Here is an 11,507-nt window from a genome sequence, read left to right as displayed (position 1 = left end):
AGGGCAAGATATGACAAAATAATAATTTATAAATTATCAAGGGCTCATGAGGGAAGGGAGAGCGGGGAGGGAGGGGGAAAAATGAGGACCTGATGCTGGGGCCTTAAGTAGTGAGGAAATATTTTGAGAATGATGAGGGCAATGAATGTACAAATGCTCTTTGCACAATTGATGTATGTATGGATTGTGATAAGAGTTGTATGAGCCCCTAATAAAATGATTATTAAAAAAAATTAAACCAATCCCCTAGAAAGATTGGTAAAGCTATTGAATTAAAAGAAATCTCTTATATCCCAAAAAACACTCTATAGGAGTACTCTTTCCTCTTCTCACACAAGTTACTATTGCTGAAATATCATGTTTAGTGACATTTTTGTAGATACTGATTTTTAAATCTTGACCATTTTATAATTTTGTAATCTTGGAGAAGTTCGGGTTCAAAAATAATTTACTGTAGGAGACTGCAATTTTGCTTTGTTAAAGTCCTATTGACACTGACCTTTGGATAAATGAGGCACCACGATTAGTTCCAATGACTGATGGCACTTGAGATGCCTTTTTTTTGTTTTGTTTTTTGAGATGCTTTTAGGTTATAGCATTTAGTTTATTTTTTTAATGGTAGGGTGGGAAGTCCTTCACATATATAACAGAACATAACCATAGACATAAATCAGTAAGTTTGAAGGATCTGACCCATAAAAAATTGAGGACCTTCTCACTTGTGTGTGTGTGTGTGTGCATGCACACACGCATGTGCACACCATCCAAGTGTTTCCAAAGGTTCCCTAAGCTGTAATCTTAAAAAATATATTATTAATCATTTTAAGGAGGAGACTCTTACAAATTTTATAACAATCCATCATTTAATTGTATTAAGCACACTTGTGCATATGTTGCCATCAAAATTGCCAAAATATTTTCTTTGTACTTGAGCCCTTGGTATCAGCTCTTTTTTCCTTTCCCTCCTCCACCTTCCCACCCTTGTGAATCTTTGATCAAGTATATATTATTGTTGTTATTTCACTTCTTACATTTTGTTGTCTCCCTTCACCCACATTTCTGTTACTCGTCTCCCTGGGGAGTAGGCTATATATTCAACCTTGTGATGGCATTCCCCTGCCCCATCTCCCATCCCTACCATCCCCCTACTCTCATGATATCACTGTTCCCACTACTGTTCCTGAGGGTTTTATTTGTCCTAAATTCCATGTGTCGAGAGCTCTTATCTGTATCAATGTATGTATTTTGGGCTAGCCAAATTTGTAAAGTAGAACTGGGTCATGGTAGTGGAGGGGAGGAAGTATTCAGGAACTAGAGGAATGATGTGTGTTTTGCTGGTGCTATACTGCACCTTGGTTGAATAGACCCTTTCTTCTAACCCTTCTGTGGGGGGATGTCCAATTGTCTACAGATGGACTTTGGGTCTCTACTCCATGGTCCCCCTCATTCACATCGATACGATTGCTTGCTTTGGATCTTTTGATATTTGATACCTGATCCCTTCAACACCTCATGATCACACAGGCTGGTGTGCCTTTTCTGAGTTTGTTGGCTTTCCGCTCTCCCTCCCAGTCCCCTCCTCTCCCATGGCCCTCCTGTACAGCTGGTCCTGTTGTTTTCTCCTTGGGATTCTTCATCCTGCATATCTTATATATATAGACATATGTAGACATACGACAAGTTGCGATCTTTAAGAGAACAAATTACTAGATCTTTTCCCCTGTGGAGATGCGGACTGCTGACTTTTCCATATAGATATGTAGGGAAAAAGAAGATGCCATTTTCTTTTTTTTAAATCATTTTATTGGGGGTTTATACAACTCTTATCCCAATCCATCCATACATCCATTGTGTCAGGCACATTTGTACATTTGTTGCCCTCATCATTCTCAAAACACCTGCTTTCTACTTGAGCCCTTGGTAATAGCACCATTTTCTTTTCTTTCTTTTTAAAACTTTTGTCACTAAGAGGCCACAATGACTTCTTAATTTTTTTTCTCCAATAAACTGTTTAGTTTCTTTTGAGATGGATCTGTTTGAGCTTTTGACATCAGATTGTTTTAGCTCAGGTAGGTGGTATAGTTCTTGGACTTGGACCATGTCTTCTAGATTTTGACATTTGTTGGAGTACATGCACATCTTCATATATTATCTTTTTTATTTCAGTTGGTTATATTGTGGTTCCACCTATTTAATTTCTAATTCATGTTATCTGCACCTTCTTTCTCTTCCTTTGTTAAATTTCCCATTGGTTTGTCAATTAATTTTTTCAAAGAATCGACTTCCAGTCTTGTCAATTATTTTGATTGTCTTTCTGTTTTATTTGTTGTTTTGTGTCATTATTTCTACTTGACACTTTATTTTATTCTTGAGCCATTCAATGTGATTTAAATGGAGGTTTATTGTTCAGATCATTAATTTTGTATTCAACAACTTAAATTGCTTTAAAACCCTCTCACTAGCTTGCCCTGCCTCCACTTAGATTTCCCTTCTCCCCTTCTTCCCTTTCACCCAAGCTAACACCTGCCGACCCTCTAGCCTATTGCTGCACCTCCTTCTTCCAGTAACCAGCCAAGGTTGTTTCTTTTAGGGTGAAATCTTTGTCTTAGTTTTTCCTTTAAAATAATAGACTCACGCAATATTTTTCGTTTTGTGATTGACTAACTTCACTTAACATGACATTCTCCAAAAAGGACATAGTATTTTATTTTATTTTTTTCCAACAGTTTTATTGGCACATAATTTACATATCATGCAATTCACTAGCTCAATCGTTCAATCATATCAAAGAGAATTGCACAATCATCACCACCTCAATTGCAGAGGATCCCCCATGGTTAAATTGCCTTTAAAATGAGTTGTGCATCCAATGTTTATTGTGCCACAATCCACAATTGCAAAGAATTGGAAACAACCTAAATTTCCATCGGTAGATGAGTGGATCAGTAAATTATGGCACATACACACAATGGAGTACTATGCAGCACTAAAAAGCACAGATGAGCACATGAAGCATGTCTTTTCATGAGAAGAGTTGGAGGAAATTATGCCAAACGAAGTCAGCCAATCACAAAAGGCGAAGTCCAGCATGAGTCCCCTGAGTGTAATCAGCACTGGTAGGTATAGAAGAGAAGCCACCTATATCACAACAATTGGGTTGAGCTACAAGAAAGTGGGAGGAAGTTGGACCAAACCTACGGAGGTACATGTTGGTCCAACGCAGTAATGGGAAAAAGACAGACAGGAGAGGGAGAAAAAGTGAAATGATAATGGATGGAGCAGGGCACTAATCCACCCAGGGGGAGAGTACTGGTCTTGTCTCCACTGAAACTGGAGGGGGCATGTAGACCCTAACATGAAGCACCAAACCATGAGGACAGTGTGGTCGCATGGAAGAATGCATGAAAAGAGAGAGCTACAGGGCTGGCCCCCACCATAGCCAAATTGACCCCCTCCCTGGAAGTGGGTTTGGCAGAGAGCAGGTTGGGGAGAGGGCCTGGCATGCCACACCCACACAGAAGCAGACCAGGAGGGAGGAAGAGAAAGAGAGTCGGACTGGGTCCCATGCTGGCACACAATGCTCAGAGGACGACGTCCCTGCTGGGAGCTAATGGGACACAGAGGGGACTGGGCAAATGCAACAGCACGTGCCACGCTGTACCCTTACTGGAGCAGACTGTGACAGAAGACATTTCTGGGGTTACAAGGTGAGGAAGCAGCGTGGTCTGAAGCCCCCAAAATGGAGCAAATCAAGAAGGGAGCATATGTGGATAAACAATCTGGAGGAGAAAACAACCAGGCTGACTGTTGGGGCGGGGGGTGTGACAAGGGAGAGTGGGAGTGGGGTGGGGGATAGAGAGTGGTGTTAACAAACTCAAAGACAAGGGAACAACAAGTGATCCAAAATCAGTGGCGGGGAGAGTGTAGGAGGCCTGGTAGGGCTTGATCAAGGGTAATGTAACAGAGAGGAAATGCTGAAACTCAAATGAAGGCTGAGAATGATAGTGGGACAAGAGGAAAGTAAAAGGAAATAGAGGAAAGAACTAGGAGGTAAAGGGCATTTATAGAGATCTAAATACAGGCATGTACATATGTAAATATATTTATTTATGATGATGAGGAAAAAAATCTATGTGCATATATTTGTAAGTTTCATATTACGGTACCAGACGGGCATTGGGTCTCCACTCGAAGTAACCCCTCAATGCAAGAACACTTTGTTCATTTAAACTGGCATTCCATGGTGCTCACCTTCCCAACATGATTGATGAAGACAAATGGGTGCATAAGAAAATGTGGTGAATAAAGCTGAGGGTGCCCAGTTATTAAAAGATATAGCATCTGGTGTCTTAAAGGCTTGAAGATGAACAAGTGACCTTCTAGCAACCAAGCCCACACAGAAGAAGCACACCAGCCTGTATGATCATAAGGTGTTGAAGGGATCAGGTATCAGGCATCAAGGAACAAAAATTGCATCATTGTGAATGAGGGGGAGTGCAGAGTGGGGACCCAAAGGGCATTTGTGGGTAACTAGGCATCCCCTTACAAAAGGGTCTCAGGAGGAGACAAGCCAGTCAGGGGACAGTGTAGCAATGATAAAACATACCACTTTCCTCTAGTTCTTAAATGCTTCCTTCCCCCAACTATCATGATCCCAATTCGACCTTCCAAATCCAGCTGGACCAGAGGATGTACGCTGGTACAGATGGGAACTAGAAACCGGGAATACAAGACAGATGAACTCCTCGGGTCCAGTGGTGAGAGAGGCGATACCAGGAGGGTGGAGGGAAAGTGGGATTGAAAGGGGGAACCGATTGCAAATATCTACATATAACCCCCTCTTTGGAGGTCGGTCAACAGAAAGGTGGATGAAGGGAGACGTTGGACAGTGTAAAATGTGACAAAATAATAATGACTTGTAAATTATCAAGGGTTCGTGAGGGAGAGAGGAACGGGGAGGGAGGGGAAAAATGAGGACTCGATGCCAGGGGCTCGAGTGGAAAGCAGATATTTTGAGAATGATGATGGCAACAAATGTGCAAATATGTTTGACACAATGGATGTATGTATGGATAAGAGTTGTACGAGCCCCCAATAAAATGATTAAAAATAGTAATAGAATAAAATGAGTTGTGCAATCACAATTCATTTTAGTGCTCCCTTTCCCCTCCAGCCTTCATTATTTACTCCCCAAATACCTTTTCCTTTCCTATCACGCCCCCTGTTCCCTACATCCCTTGTATCAGGTATTATCAGTATGCATCCACTCCCCCTATGCTTCACAACTGGGAGACTCAGCATAAAACAATAACGAACAAAATCACACTACGAGGGTAAGGTTAAAAACATAATAGTACACAGACAAAAATACAAATAATGCATAAGAAGGGAAAGACCCCAAACAACGTTCCAAAAGCCAGGGAAGACATTTCTGTCATGGAACCAGTAAGAGATACTTGCACCCAGAACTGATTCGGGTCGAGTCTGTAGGGTGATTAATTGGTCAAGTATCGAGTTCCATCCAGTATAATCCAGATTACAATGGTCTCTGCCTGCTAGTAAGTCTGTTTGAGACCCTTGCCTGGGTATGAGCTGATCTGCTCGTGGCTCAGTCTGACTAGACACTCTGCAGACGGGTTTGGGGCTCCCACCGTCCCCCCCACCCTCCACAAATTGGGTGTTCATAGTTTTGTTCTGATGCTTTTCAAATGTTTCCATTGAGAATTTTGTAATTGTCATCTTTGGATCACACAAGCTGATATACTTCTTTTGTGTGCACTGTGTTGACTCCTTTAGATGGCTGCTTGATTGAATACAAGCCTTTAAGACCCCAAACACTATTCTGATTGATAGCTGTCACCATCTGCTTTCTTCACCACATTTTGCTACAACACCGTTATCTTCAGTGATCCTTTGATGAAGGTGAGTATCGAATGGAGCCAGGCCATGATTTAAGAACTGATTGGTCTTAAGTTGGACCTAGGATTTGGTGCGAGTCCCAAACCCCTTGCTGGATCTATGCCTTCTTTATTTATTTTAATTGGCTGTAACTTGGTAGCCAATACATATGTCACATCATTATATAGTTCAATCAAGAACAGTATTTTTTTAAATCATTTTTTGGGGGGCTCGAACAACTCTTATCACAATCCATCCATCCATCCATTGTGGAGGACACAGTATTTTAACAAGCTATAATTTACGGGACCCATTTAATTCTTCACATATAAAAATAAAATTTACTAAAACACTGTGGTATAAGTATTATTTACTATCTCTATTTTAGAGATGTAGAATCTGAGCCTTGGGAAAGTAAGGCAAGTTGGCCAAGTGTGATGGCTTAAATTGTGCTCACACTAGTTTTGTGTTGCACGAGTAAGTCCTCACCACCCAGCTAGGTGAGGCACTCAGCTATTGACAGTCCCTCCACGGGAGAAAGATGTGGCGGTCTTCTTCCATAGCACTTCAGCCGTGACAATCTCATGGCATGGTTGTCTTCTGACCTACAGGGCTGCTCTGAGTCAGAATGGACTTGAGCTATAAGAAGAACAGACTAAGCACAGAAAGAGTCAAGAACAGATGGAAGACCATAGATGCCATACCACACAAACATCGCAAAGAAACCGAGGGGAAAAAGCTAAAAAGAGACAAGGACCTCCCCCCACCAACAGTGGAAACAGAGAAAGTCTTCTACTAGGAGCTCGGAATTCAGACGTCCCGCCTCATTACGTGACAAACACAATTCTGTTCACCACACCCACATACCTGTAGCATTTCTGCTTAAGAAGCCCTAAGAAACTGAATAACCAACCAAACAAATAAACATGGTCTTACAGTGACTCAGAGCCAGGATAGGAAGCCTAAAAAGCCAGGTGCCCTCGAGTTCTTTTGGACTTAATGTCACCCCAGTGCTTCAGAGTAGATCTGTTCGCCAGAACATTTGAAGTAAATCAATCATGAGTTATTCTTTCTGTCCATGTACGTCTATTGATTCACACTGACAACTCTTAAGTCAGCAGCCAGTCACTTAATATTTTTCGTACCCAACGGGGAAAGCCTCGGTTCTTTCTGTTACCAACCCCCATCCCCACCCCCAGTCTTGGAGCATGGTCTTTTTAATTTTTTTTCTTCTAGACTTAGCTTTGTAAACACAATGACATGCATGGAATTCAGGGTTGTTTTCATTCCCCAGTTAGGTCTTTCTTCTATGCCCAGTGAGCCAGATGTACAAATAAATGGGCTTATTTGTTTTGCCTTTTTGAGATTTGAAAAGAAAATCCATGTTGCTAATGTTCACGAAGGGGTCTGAGGACACCTGGGCGTTTCCACTGGGGTGAAAGAGCTCTCAATGGCATTTCCCCTTATGATTCCAGGCACTACAGAGAAGGTGGATCTATCTGCCCGGAGCAAGCTGTAACTGGAGGAGCCAGAGGCTTCTGGCTGCATTTCAGCTCTAAGCTGGAGAAGTGCCAAGAAATCACATGCTGTTTGGATGCAAAGGGCAAGACAAAGAATGTCTCTCATCTGCCCTGACAATGAAGTCTAAGAGGTGAGCAGGAGGCTCTTTCCAAGTTGTTGCTTCAACCCACTGAACGTGTCGGGACAGTAGAAGAAAGTGAGCCCATTAGCCAGAACTCCTGGGCTCCTAATAAATTATTAGTAATAGCAGCATTAAAAACGAGTTAATGAGAGTCAAAATATAAAGGGGATGGAGATGGAAGATGCTGAAAGGGAACATTTCAGCCATCTGGTCAAACCCCCTCCATGAATGGGAGTGGGGTGAGTGGTGGCAAAAACAGGAAAGCAGAGAAGGAAGGAACATACCCAGGGTTTTACAGCTGGTTTGTGTAACAGACTGGACTCCTGATAGCTTACCTTCCAGGTTGGATAAGAGTCCCTGAAACAAAAGGCTACCTTTGCCTACATAGGGAATCAATTGGTGGAATGAGGCTACTATTCTTTTTTAAAAAAAACATTTTATTAGGGGCTCATACAACTGTTATCGCAATCCATACACACATCAATTGTGTAAAGCGCATTTGTACATCATTCTCAAAACATTTTCTCTCCACTTAAACCCCCGACATTAGGTCATTTTCCCCCTCCCTCCCCGCTCCCCCCTCCCGCATGAGCCCTTAATAGTTTATAAATTATTTTGTCATATCTTGCCCTGTCCGACGTCTCCCTTCACCCACTCTTCAGTTGTCTGTCCCCCAGGGAGGAGGTCACATATAGTTCCTTGTAATCGGTTCCCTCTTTCCTACCCACTCTCCCTTTACCCTCCCTGTTTCGCCACTCACACCACTGGTCCTGTAGGGCTCATCTGCCCTGGATTCCCTGTATTTTCAGTTCCTATCTGTACCAGTGTACATCCTCTGGTCTAGCCAGACTTGCAAGGTCGAATTTGAGTCATGGTAGTGGGAGCGGGGAGGAAGCATTTAGGAACTAGAGGAAAGTTGTATTTCTCATCGTTGTTACATTGCACCCTGACTGGCTAGTCTCCTCCCCGAGACCCCTCTGCAAGGGGATCACCAGTGGCCTACTAATGGGCTTTGGATCTACTTGAGTGGAAGGGGTCTGCGTGTTTTGGTAATACCTTTTAGGGATTTCCAGGGGGTTACATGTTGGGCTCTTAAGTGCAAAAGCTCAGCAGTTTGAAACCACCAGAGATTCATCAGGAGAAATATGAAGCTTTCTATACCTGTAAAGTAAGGTGACCAGATTTTAACATTGGTAAAGCAGGACACCATTGATAAAACTCATATCCTGGCGAAATAGCCACAAGGCAGCCGAAAACCATATACCCTACCCTTCTTTCCAAAAATCGGGACTTTTAAAAAATGCCGTGGGATGCGGGACAAATTGTTAAAAATAGGGACTGTCCCGCCAAAAGTGGGACGTCTGGTCACCTTAGAAACCCACAGAGGCAGTTCTACTCTTAGGGGGTTGCAATGAGTCTGAACAGACTTAATGGCATTGTGTGAGGTTAGGTAATCCCTGAGTGTTATGGATGAAATGATGTCCTCTCCCCAAAAACATGCGTTTGAAATCCTAACCTTGCTGCCTGTGGAGCTCTAGTGCTGCAGAGGGTTACACATTGAGCTGCTCATCCACAAGACCAGTAGTTCAAAACCACCAACCTCTCTGAGAGAGCAAGAGGAAGCTTTCTATTCTTCCAAAGAGTTACAGTCATGCTTTCCCAAGAAGGCAGTTCTAATCTGTCTGGTCAGCTGTAATCAATTCATTGACTCCATGGCAGGGAGTCTGTTATGGCTCATGGTTATAATCCCTTTTTGGAATGCATTCCCTTTGATATGCTCATGAGTCAGTGTGGGTGTGTCTTGAGTCAAACTCTTTGGAGCTATAAAAGATTAATCAGGGGGTTTTCTACTCCTGTAAACACTTAGAATCTCCTAAACTAGTGGTTCTCAACCTTCCTAATGCGGCGACCCTTTAATACAGTTCCTCATAAAATTATTTTCATTGCTACTCATCACTGTAATTTTGCTGTTATGGTGACCCCTGTAAAAGGGTCGTTCGACCCCCAAAGGGGTTGAGACCCACAGGTTGAGAACCACTGTCCTACCACAGGGGGGTGACAATGAGTTGGCATCCACTTGATTGCAGTGTGAGCAGAGCAAAGGTAGGACAAGATGGATGTCAAGACACAGAAAGATCTCAAAGGAGCCAAGAAGCAGAGATCAAGAAGACAAAAACCTACACAGGAAAAACCCCTCCACTACAGCTAGCATTTGGAATTCAGACTTCTAACCTCCTGAACTGCCAAAATTAAATTTCTGTTTGTTAAAGTCATCTACTTGTGGTATTACTTTATAGCAGCACTAGCTGACTAACATACTGGCTGTTGCAAAGGGTTAAGTGCTGGGCTACTCACAGAAAGGCTGGAGGTTTGAACTTACACTCGTTCCCTGGGACGAAAGGCCTTGTGATCTGCTCTGAAAGACCATACACTTGAAAACTCTATGTAACCCAATTATACTCTGAATCACGAGTTACAGGTTCGACAACTAGTGATGGTGGAAGGTGCACTGGTATCATCGAAGTGGGTCGCTCATCGGAAAGTTCGTGGTCTTAAGGTGGCTTGAAAGGCCGATGGTTTGAATTACCAGTTGAAAGATGTGGCAGTCTGTTTAGATTTACTGTCTTAGGAAGCCTCAATGAGCGGCGCTGCTCTGTCCTAGGGCCACTCGGAGTTAGAGTCCAACTGGTGGTGGTAGGTTTGGTTTCTGGTGTTAGTGCAATGTACTTTAGAGCCTTAAAAAAAAGCAAAGCAAAAACCAATAGCGATCTAGTGTAGGTTCCAGTACTGTATTTAGTTTTTCATGTGTGGCCTGCTTGACCCAGAGGATCTCCATAACCCTATCCTCTATAACATGGGTGTTCTTGACAAAGACAGGTCGGTTTCTCCGACCTTTCCCTGTGGCTAGATTCAGGATGTGTGTTCTTGGCCCACACACTACTTAGGTGACGTCTTTCTTGGGATAACCCGTCTGGAGTAGCTCAGCGGCCACTGATGTTACTTTGGCCATTCTTGATGTTATTTGGCCACCTGGTCCAGCTCTTGTCTGATGTGCAACTGCTTTGGCCTACAAAAATCAACTTCAAGATTCAACTTAATTTTTTAAGGTTTTATAAGTGTCCTCTGTCTTCTCTGATGCTCGGTTTCCCAATCTCTTCAGGGTGAACCCCTTTTCACCCACTGAGTGTCTTTGGGGAGGGTCAGATGAGGTCAAGGGTATATAACACGTTCACATTAAACTGAGAAAGAACTCCATAAACATGGGTGGTTATTGTATAACACCCACCAGCCAAGGTGAAGGGATCTTTTGTCTCGATTTTCTTCTCAGATGATCCCAATTACAATTTAGCTCTCCCCATGATCCTCAGAAACCCACATGGGCAGGTCTACTCTACCTTTCAGGGTCACTAGGAGTCAGAATCAACTCAATGGCATGATACTCGTGGGGAAGCAAATCCAGACTAGAGAACGGAGGGGAAAAAGGGCATTCGGAGGGGGAGAGGCAGCCTCAGTTCAGCTATTTCGGTTTCCTCGTGGATAATGGGGGGGTGCCACACATCCCACAGAGCTGTTGTTGCGGTTTGATCCTCAAATGTATGTAAACCTATGGGGGGCATGGATTAGATTCTCTAAGAATCCCTTGGATGAGGAAAACAGAACTCTCGGTCAGATTCTCTCTTTCTTTTTAAATTTCTCAGGCAATGAATGGCAAGGTATGAAACAAACAGACAGACAGACAAACAAACAAACAAAACACAACCACCACCCAGAAAACAGCGGAGGTCGTCCCCACTGCACAGGGAGCGGTGTGACCTCGCTCCGGGCGGCTGGCTTGACCTCTGGGACTTTCGGTTTGCTCGTGTGTCCTGCGAGGGTACGCTGGGCGCACCTCCCCTCGGTCCGCCGTGCCCCGGTGGTCCTCTCCAGGCCGAGCCCCAGCCACTGCCCGGCCCGGCCGCGGCGGCGC

Source organism: Echinops telfairi, unplaced genomic scaffold, assembly GCF_000313985.2.
Source record: "Echinops telfairi isolate 266 unplaced genomic scaffold, ASM31398v2 ScPeMD7_443;HRSCAF=831, whole genome shotgun sequence".
In the NCBI taxonomy this organism is placed as follows: Eukaryota; Metazoa; Chordata; class Mammalia; order Afrosoricida; family Tenrecidae; genus Echinops; species Echinops telfairi.
This window is presented reverse-complemented; position numbering follows the sequence as displayed.